This window comes from Pelobates fuscus, chromosome 9 (genome assembly GCF_036172605.1).
Source record: "Pelobates fuscus isolate aPelFus1 chromosome 9, aPelFus1.pri, whole genome shotgun sequence".
In the NCBI taxonomy this organism is placed as follows: domain Eukaryota; kingdom Metazoa; phylum Chordata; class Amphibia; order Anura; family Pelobatidae; genus Pelobates; species Pelobates fuscus.
The window spans coordinates 99,057,887-99,066,536 of record NC_086325.1 but is presented as its reverse complement, the minus strand read 5'-3'; the positions used below and the strand labels follow the sequence as shown (position 1 = coordinate 99,066,536).

The 8,650-nt window shown below is 45.9% G+C and overlaps 1 pseudogene; it reads left to right on the top strand.

Moving 5' to 3' along the window:
- The first annotated feature begins 209 nt into the window (after positions 1 to 209).
- Positions 210 to 8,436, top strand: LOC134572959 (ribosomal protein S6 kinase 2 alpha-like; annotated as a pseudogene).
- The last annotated feature ends 214 nt before the right edge of the window (positions 8,437 to 8,650 follow it).

The window sequence follows — 8,650 nt, the reverse complement described above, 5'->3', positions numbered from 1 at the left end:
TACAGTAGCTACCTCTAACCCTGAACCCACAGAAGAAGCAGAAGTGTTACGCCTCTCCTCAGGTGGATTAATAGGGCGAGACAGCAGCGCCTGTAGTGCCAGGGCCATCTGATCCATCCTATGATCCATGGCGTCAAACCTAGGATCAGGAGAACCAAGCTGACAATTTGTACCTGCAGGATCCATGGCCCTGTCGTAATGTCAGGATCGGGTCAGGGATCCAACACGCAGAGTACAAAGAGTAGCTGATACGTATACCGGTCCTTAGAATGGCCGGACTAACGTAGAACTACAATAGAATGGTCAGAGACAAGCCGAGGTCGAGGATAACAGAAGACAGGTAAGCGAGAGACAAGCCGGGTCAAGGAATACAGAAAGGCAGGAGAGTAAATAACAAAGCCGGGTCAGAACCAAAAGACAAGAGAATCACAAAGCACTGTGTGACTAGAAGGACTAGAACCACGACAGGGCAATGAGTGAATGAGAGAACCCCCGTTAAGTATCCTGGCTAGGGAGAGGAGACACGCCTCCGGCGAGTCCTGATTCGTCTCCCGAGATTTGAGTGGCAGGATGTTTCGGGTTAGCGTCATGACGTCTACCTCCGGTCCTTCTGTTATAAAAGGAAGTGACTCCCTCGCGGCCGGCGTTAGCAAGGCCGAGTGAACCGCGGGAGACCGAGGAGACATGGCGTCCGGACGGATAACCTTCTAAGTCTCTACCTCTCTCAACGGTAGAGACTCCAGGTACCCTGACAATACTAGAGTATAAGCCAACCCGAATATAAGCCGAGGCACCTAATTTTACCACAAAAAACTGTGAAAACGTATTGACTCGAGTATAAGTCTAGGGTGGGAAATGCAGCAGCTACTAGTAAATTTCTAAATAAAATTAGATCCCAATAAATTACATTAATTGAATATTTATTTACAGTGTGTGTATATAATGAATGCAGTGTGTGTGTGTGTGTAGTGTGTGTATATAATGAATACAGAATGTGTGTGTTTGTGTGAATGCAATGTGTCTGTATATAATGAATGCAGAGTGTGTGTGTATATAATGCAGAGTGTAGTGTGTGTATATAATGAATGCAGTGTGTGTGTTTGTGTAGTGTGTGTGTAAACTGGGTGGGGGGAGGGCATTTTTATTATTTTAATATTTTTTATTTATTCTTTTAATATTTAATTTATCTTTTTTTTTTTTTTGTCCCCCGTCCCTGCTTGTTACCTGGCCAGGGACGGTAGCTTTGGCATTCCCTGGTGGTCCAGTGGTATGGGCTGAGCAGTGGGGGGCTGACAGCAAGCTGTTACTTACCTTTCCTGCAGCACCTCCAGCTCCCCAGTGTAAATCTCGCTGTCTGCGCGCCGCGCGGAGTGTTGCCATGTTAACCCGTGGCAACGATCTGACAGCCGCGGGACTCACAAGATTTACCCTGGGGAGCTGGAGGAGCTGCAGGAAAATTAAGTAACAGCTTGTTGCCGCCCCCCCCCCCCCCCCCCCCCCAGGACCACCAGGAATATCCTTGGTGGGGATTACATCTCCTATACGATTGGTATTGAGCAAAAACCTGTTTTGCTCCCCCTTTGTGAGTAGCTTTTCTTTTATTTCTTAAATTTAGTTTTTTTGTCTGTTAGCTCTATTTACTGTTCTATTCTTTTACATAAACGACTACAACGGTGATCCACTGCCTCCAAGCCTGGACACTTTACTGTGATCCGATCCACACACACCATCTGCTAAGGCTCTGCTAGATCAACATATGCATATGAGGGAATTGTAGCGCCAACACGCTACCATTTGGAGCTGATCTGTAGCTCCAAAAAAGTAAGTACGTTTCTATACTCTTTTCACAGATTCTGAGAAGATACATTATATTGTCTTTCCTTGTCCTCTTCTTTCACATATCTACTGACCATCACCTGGACTTGAGGATATCCACAAGGCACTGCTCCCTTTTCTCCACATTGAACTGTATTTTCTACCAGAAACAAGAGACTCTGGTTCTCTGGTTTGTGTTGTTTCAGCTGCCTACCTACGCCCTCATTAGCACTAAAAATCATATCTGTTTTATTATACATATATATATATATTCACACTCACTCACACACACACAAATGTATATATACATTTACATAGATGGTGAAGAAGAAATTAAACGCCATCCCTTCTTTTCAACAGTTGATTGGAATAGACTGTATCATAGGGAGCTTAGCCCACCTTTCAAACAAGCAGTTACTCAGCCAGACGACACTTATTACTTTGACAAAATACTTTCCTGGAACCCCCCCCCCCCCCCCCCCAGTGCAGGAGCACAACAGCTGTTTCATGGATTCAGTGCTGTCTCTACCAAAGGTTTGCAGCAAAAATGTTCTGTTCAGTGATGTATACAATGTGCGTGAGACAATTGCCGTTGTCTCATTTTCTGTGTGCAAAAGATGCATTCACAAGGGTACCAACATGGAGTATGCAGTGAAAGTCATAGAGAAGTCCAAGAGAAATCCTTCAGAGGAAATTGAACTCTTGCGGTGATATGGTCAACATCCTAACATTATCACACTGAAAGATTTTTATAAAGAAGGGAACAGTGTCTACATGGTAACTGAACTTATGCGAGGAGGGGAGTTACTGGACAGAATCCTGCGCAAAAAATTATTCTCTGAACGTGAAGACAGTGCCGTCCTTCTGACTATTTCCAAGACTGTGGAATATTTGCACTCCCAAGGGGTTGTTCACAGAGATCTAAAGCTCAGTAACATTCTCTATGTTGACGAATCTGGTAACCCAAAGTCTATAAGGATATGTGACTTCAGATTTGCAAAGCAACTGCGGGCTGAGAATGGACTACTCATGACTCCTTGTTATACAGCTAACGTTGTGGCTCCAGAGGTATTGAAGCGACAAGGTTATGATGAGGTCTGTGACATACGGATCTTGGGCATCCTTCTGTATACCATGTTGGCTGGATATACCCCTTTTGCAAATGGCCCAGAAGACTCCCATGAAGAATATTTGGCTTGAATTGGGGTAGGAACATTTCCTTCAGCGGGGGAAAGTGGAACACATTTTCTGACTCTGCAAAGAATTTAGTAACTCGTATGCTTCACGTGGCTCCTCATCACCGACTTACTGCATGCCAGGTTTTAAATCATGAATGGATAACAAAGACATATATTACCTCAACTCAAAGTCAACTCAATCGGCAGGATGAATCAACTCAATCGGCAGCCAATACTCTTTTTTTTTTTTTTTTCTGGTGGAAGGATTTATTTTCTATATGCTGGCAAAGGCCATTGCGTGCCTGAACCCTGTTCCATGAGTTTAAAAAAAAATCACTTTTGTTCAGCACTATCTCACGGCTGTCTATACTCCTATCTTTTACATGGGTAGGGGACACCTCTACTTCTGCTATGACATGTGACATCAGTGCTTTAGTAATTTGTTGTATATCTGTCTTGCATTTGCTTTGTGTTGCATGTACATTTAGTCCACTTTGTCAATACAAGTGTTCACATGTATATTAACTCTCTAAAGCACACACACACAGGTCTGTCTCCCTCATTTATCAGAGGATTGTGGTGACAAATATCTGGTGTCTTTGCACATTCAAGGGCTGTGTCCATCACTGTGATTAATAGACTGAGAGGGCACCACATATCTACCTGACACATTCAATACTCTGCATTCAGTATTCCTGATTCTTCCCACTCGATCTTATGAACCAAGAATCCTGCTACAGAGAAGCGTAGCTTTCTACAGAACATCATCTTTTACTAAAAAAAAATGCAGCTGGAATATTTGAAGTCTGGTTGAATAAATGCTACTCCTTCGTTCCCAACCATATGCAAAACATGGTTGGGATGTTAGCAGCGTTATGTTACATATCAGACTGTAGCTTATGTTTTCATGTACAGTACATTAAGAGTGCTTTTGCCAGTTATTACATTGGGAAATTTTAGAAGTATTTTAAAAATGATTCCAATTGATTTTAAATTACTGTAATTAATATAAAATTAAAGATTGAAAAATAAGAATGATGACATTTTAATGTGACCATTTAAAATTCTGGGGTTCATACTAGGAATCCCACTGCAGCTCTAGCTTTGTTACTGTGTATTACAACCTTTGCCTCCCTGGTACATAACAACTAATTATCCATTGTCCATTGATAAATCTTCAAGTTGGCGACAACTTGGCACAGCATGCGGATTACCTCAGAGGCCTGGCACTACACGTGGAAGACTTGGACAACCGGGGTAGGCGAAACAACTTGCATCTGCGAGGTCTCCCCGAGGTTGAAACCGACCGGCACACCTACAATCCATCCTACAGGAGATCTTCAACAACTTGCTTCGAAGGGACACAACCTCGCCTATGGCATTCGTCCGAGCCCACCGTACCTTGCGCCAGAGGTGACCCTCAGATGCACCACCGTGGGATGTAGTGTTGCATGGAAGCATTTCAAGAGAAGGAATCTATTCTGCGGGCCACGAGGGAGGCCAATACTTTCGGGTACAGGCAAGCTGAACTGCAATTGTATTCGGACCTGTCCCCGGCCACGCTGCGTTACAGAAGGATACTACGGCCTCTAATTCGCACTCTACAGTCTAAAGATATTAGGTATCGATAGCTGTTCCCAACAGGCCTGTCTTTGAACACACCTGGTGGTCTGGTGGTAGTTTGCACCCACGCGGACTTCATGCACTTGGAGTCTGTGATCTCCCTGCCTCCACTAAACCTGAGGTGGCCAGGCCAGATCGAGTTTTACCTACCTGATCCAAGAGACTCCGGATGTCCCGCATTGCGACGACCCGAGCTGCTGGACCTGCACCTTGAACTAGGCCAGAGAGAATTCTCCAATTGGCAATCCTCGCCGGCGGTTTTGTGTCTGCGGACCTGCTCCTGCAAGCCGTTGGGTAGTGGTGGACTCTTCCGACCCTACTTCTGTTCTCATCCCCTTTCTCAGCTTATCTTGCTCTCCCTCCTGCTCCCTTCATATAGCTTAGTTTATCTTGCTCTCCCTCCCTCTCCCTTCCTTTATCTTCCCCTCTCTCCCTCCCCTCTATCTCCCCCTTCTACCCCCACTCCTCCCTCTTTCCCCCTCTCTCTCTCCACCTCCCTCTCCCCTCTCTCTCTTTCCCCTTTTCTCTCTCTCTCCTCCTCTCTCCCCCTCTCTCTCGCCTCTCTCTCTCTTCCCCCTCTCTCTCCCCTCCTCTTTTTCACTCCCCCTATCTCCTTCCCCTACTCTCTCCCCTTCTTTCTCTCCCTTCCCACGCTCTCTATCACCTACCCCTCCTTCTCTCCCCCCACTTTTTTTCTCTCTCCTTCTACCCCCTCTCCTTCTATCACCCTCTCTCTCCCTCTACCCCCTCTCTCTTCTTCTACCCCCTCTCCCCATACCTCCCTCCCTATTTTATCCCACCCACTCCCTCTCGCTCTCTCTACCCCCTCGCTCCCTCTCCCTCTATCTTTCTCCCTCCCTCTCTCTCTCTCCCCCTCTCTCTCTCCCTCCCCCTTCTTCCCTCTCCACCCTCTCCCATCCCCCTCTCTCTCACTCCCCTTCCCTCTCCCACACTCACTCCCTCTCTCTCACTCCCTCTTTATCTCCCCCTCCCTCACTTTTCCTCTCTCTCTCCCTCCTTCCCTTTCTCTCTCCATCCTCTGCTCTCTCTCCCTCCATTCCTGTCTCTCTCCATCCTTTATTCTCTCTCCCTCCATCCCCCTCTCTGCCTCCATCCCTCTCTCACTTAATCCCCTTTACTCCCTCTTTCTCTACCTCTTCCTCTCTCTTCATTCTCCTCTTCCTTCCACCCTCCCTCTACCTCTCCCCCTCCACTCTCTCTCTCCTTTCCTCGCTTTCCCCCTCTCTCACCCTACCCCCTCGTTCCCCCTAGTATTCTCTTATTCTCTCTCTGCCTCCCCATCCTTCCCTCTCACTCTCCCTCTCCCTCTCTATCATCCTATCAAGATCAAATACCAAAGGACACGGCATGACCCTATCCTACACGCAACCGAGACTCCATGATCTATGATGTACCCGTAGGACACGAAGACCTACTATGAAGCAATCCTGGACCTTGCTCATAATACTGCCCTGGACACCGCCCAAATCCCAGAAGACAACCTGACCAATCCTGATCCAGCAAAGAACGGTGTCATGAGTGCCTCAGTGCCACGGATGGCAACTAATCATTCACAGGATTATTTTTCCTTATTTAGGCATATTTTCTAATGGATCTAATTTTCTAATTCTTATTGTTATAAATGACTTATTTTTTTTTCTCTTCTTTTTCCTCACACCGTACTCACATTACCACACACCGAGTATGGAATGACTTCCAATCTTGCTAGCATTCGATTTGCTTTTGCATCACTAACCCATTTACGTTACATGTCATGGGACCTAGACGTATGTTGACTCTATAGTTTATTTGGAAAGCAAAAGGGGCACTACCAGACACCCCCGATCTCGGTAAGTGGCCAGAGGAATTGCCCTACCTTACCCGGCTTCAGCAACACTCAGTGCCGAGCAGGGCCCTATAGCCAACACGCCGAAAAGCCGTTGACAAAAATTCATAGATATTTTTTATTTATTATTTTTCCCACCATACTCAAATTTAAACATGCAGAGTTTGGAATGACTTTCTGTTTTGCTGACAGTCAAATTGCTTTCCCCTCTCTAACACATTTACGTTACAGGTCGTTGCTTTAGAGTTTATGTTGTAATGCACAAATGGACGCTACGTGACGCCACCCATTTTGGTGAATGGCCAGAAAGATTTCACTACCTTATTTGGCTTCAGCAACAAACTGTGCTGAGCAGGATCCTATAGCCCATGCAACGACAAACCACTGATAAAAATGATCGTGTTTTTATTTTTTCCTCTTTTTATCTTCCCCTAACCATTCACACTTCCTTGCATGGGATTGCATGGTCCCTTAAAAAGTGGGAGGCACATATACAAACTGTTGTAATTCCTACACCGTTTACCTGATTTGGATGTAAATACCCTCAAATTAAAGCTGAACGTCTGCAGTTAAAGCACATCTTGTTTGTTTCATTTCAAACCCATTTTGTTTGTGTATAGAGCCAAAAAGATTAGATTTGTGTCGATGTCCCATGGACCTGACTGTACTCATGACTGGATTACTTTTTTGTCCCACACTACTATCTATCTTGGGTACACAGGGTTGACATAGGAGTGATGACTTGGATGGACCATGCCCCGGTACTGATGACCGTATCCTCCCCTCTATTCAAACCTCGGTCTACTCATTGGCGACTTAATGAGACACTCCTTTTTTGTTCCTCACCGAGAAGCTAGAAATAATACCTCAAGAGTACTGGCGCTGATTCATCAGGCTCATAGAACCATGGAGGACCTTCTACAGCTATCCACAGATGCAGAGAAGGCATTCAACAGAGTGAGCTGGGACTTCCTCTTTCACACTCTTTAGGCCCTGGGAATGGGACCCAATATGCTGGATCACAGCATTGTACGATAACCCCACGGCGAGGGTTTCTATCAACGGGGCTTTCACTGACCCGTTCGAGATCCACAATGGCACCAGACAGGGCTGCCCACTGTCGCCACTGCTCTTTGTCTTTGCCCTCGAGCCGCTCCTCCAGGCTTTGAGACACAATGCCAACATCAAGACACTCAGAGTGGGACCCACGTCGCATAAGGTAGGTGCATATGCGGATGAACTGATATTCTTCATTTCCTTGCCCTCCCCAATATAATTCAGGAGTTTGATCGCTATGGCAAGATCTCCCATTTCAATATCAACTACTCTAAATCAAACGTATTGAATAATAAGGTGCCGACCATAAGGACCTTAGCATTGCGCCCATGCTTTCAATTCCACTGGGGAGATGAAGCGGCTTACTAACGATATTTTTCCTCTGTAAGACGCTTACGTCACGCCCATGCTGAATACCTTTAAGAAGAATCTGGAAGAGTGGACGCTACCACACCTATCTTGGCTGGGTCGTATCACAGTGACGAAAATACATTTGCTACTGTGCATTCTTTACCTTTTTCGAACACTTCCCATTCATATTCCAACAGCATTCTTCATGTCTCTCAGGTCACTGACAATCAGATACATATGGGGCTCACACAACCAAGGTTGGTGTACCAAATACTAACAAGACCAAAGAATGAAGGTGGTTTGGCGGTACCTGACTTTCATTCATACTACCTGGCTTCCCACCTACAGACAGTGTTAAGGTGGGTCAAGGATGGAGTAGCCAAAATGTGGAAAGAGATTGAGCAATCTCAGATGGAAGGTTCTCTGAAGGCACTAACGTGGATGCACCCGGCAGCGAGCAGGAAGCTTTCACACCATCAACCTTTCATTAAGACCATCCTAGACATTTGGCATAGGACTGCAATGAGAATGGAACTCTCATCCTTCCCCTCCCCCTTTACCCTTTGACACATAACCCATAGTTTGCCCCCGAAACGCAGGAGAAAGCATTCACATGCTTATTCCCGCAGCCACAAGTACAAGCCCAGCACCGGCTGGTGGGGGGCAAACTTAGTGAGCTTGTGTATGGTGCACACCACACTTTTCTTCAGAGATTGAGGTACGAACAACTGAAACAGTTCATAAGCCGCATCTCACAAAAAACCCAACTTGGTTAGGGAAC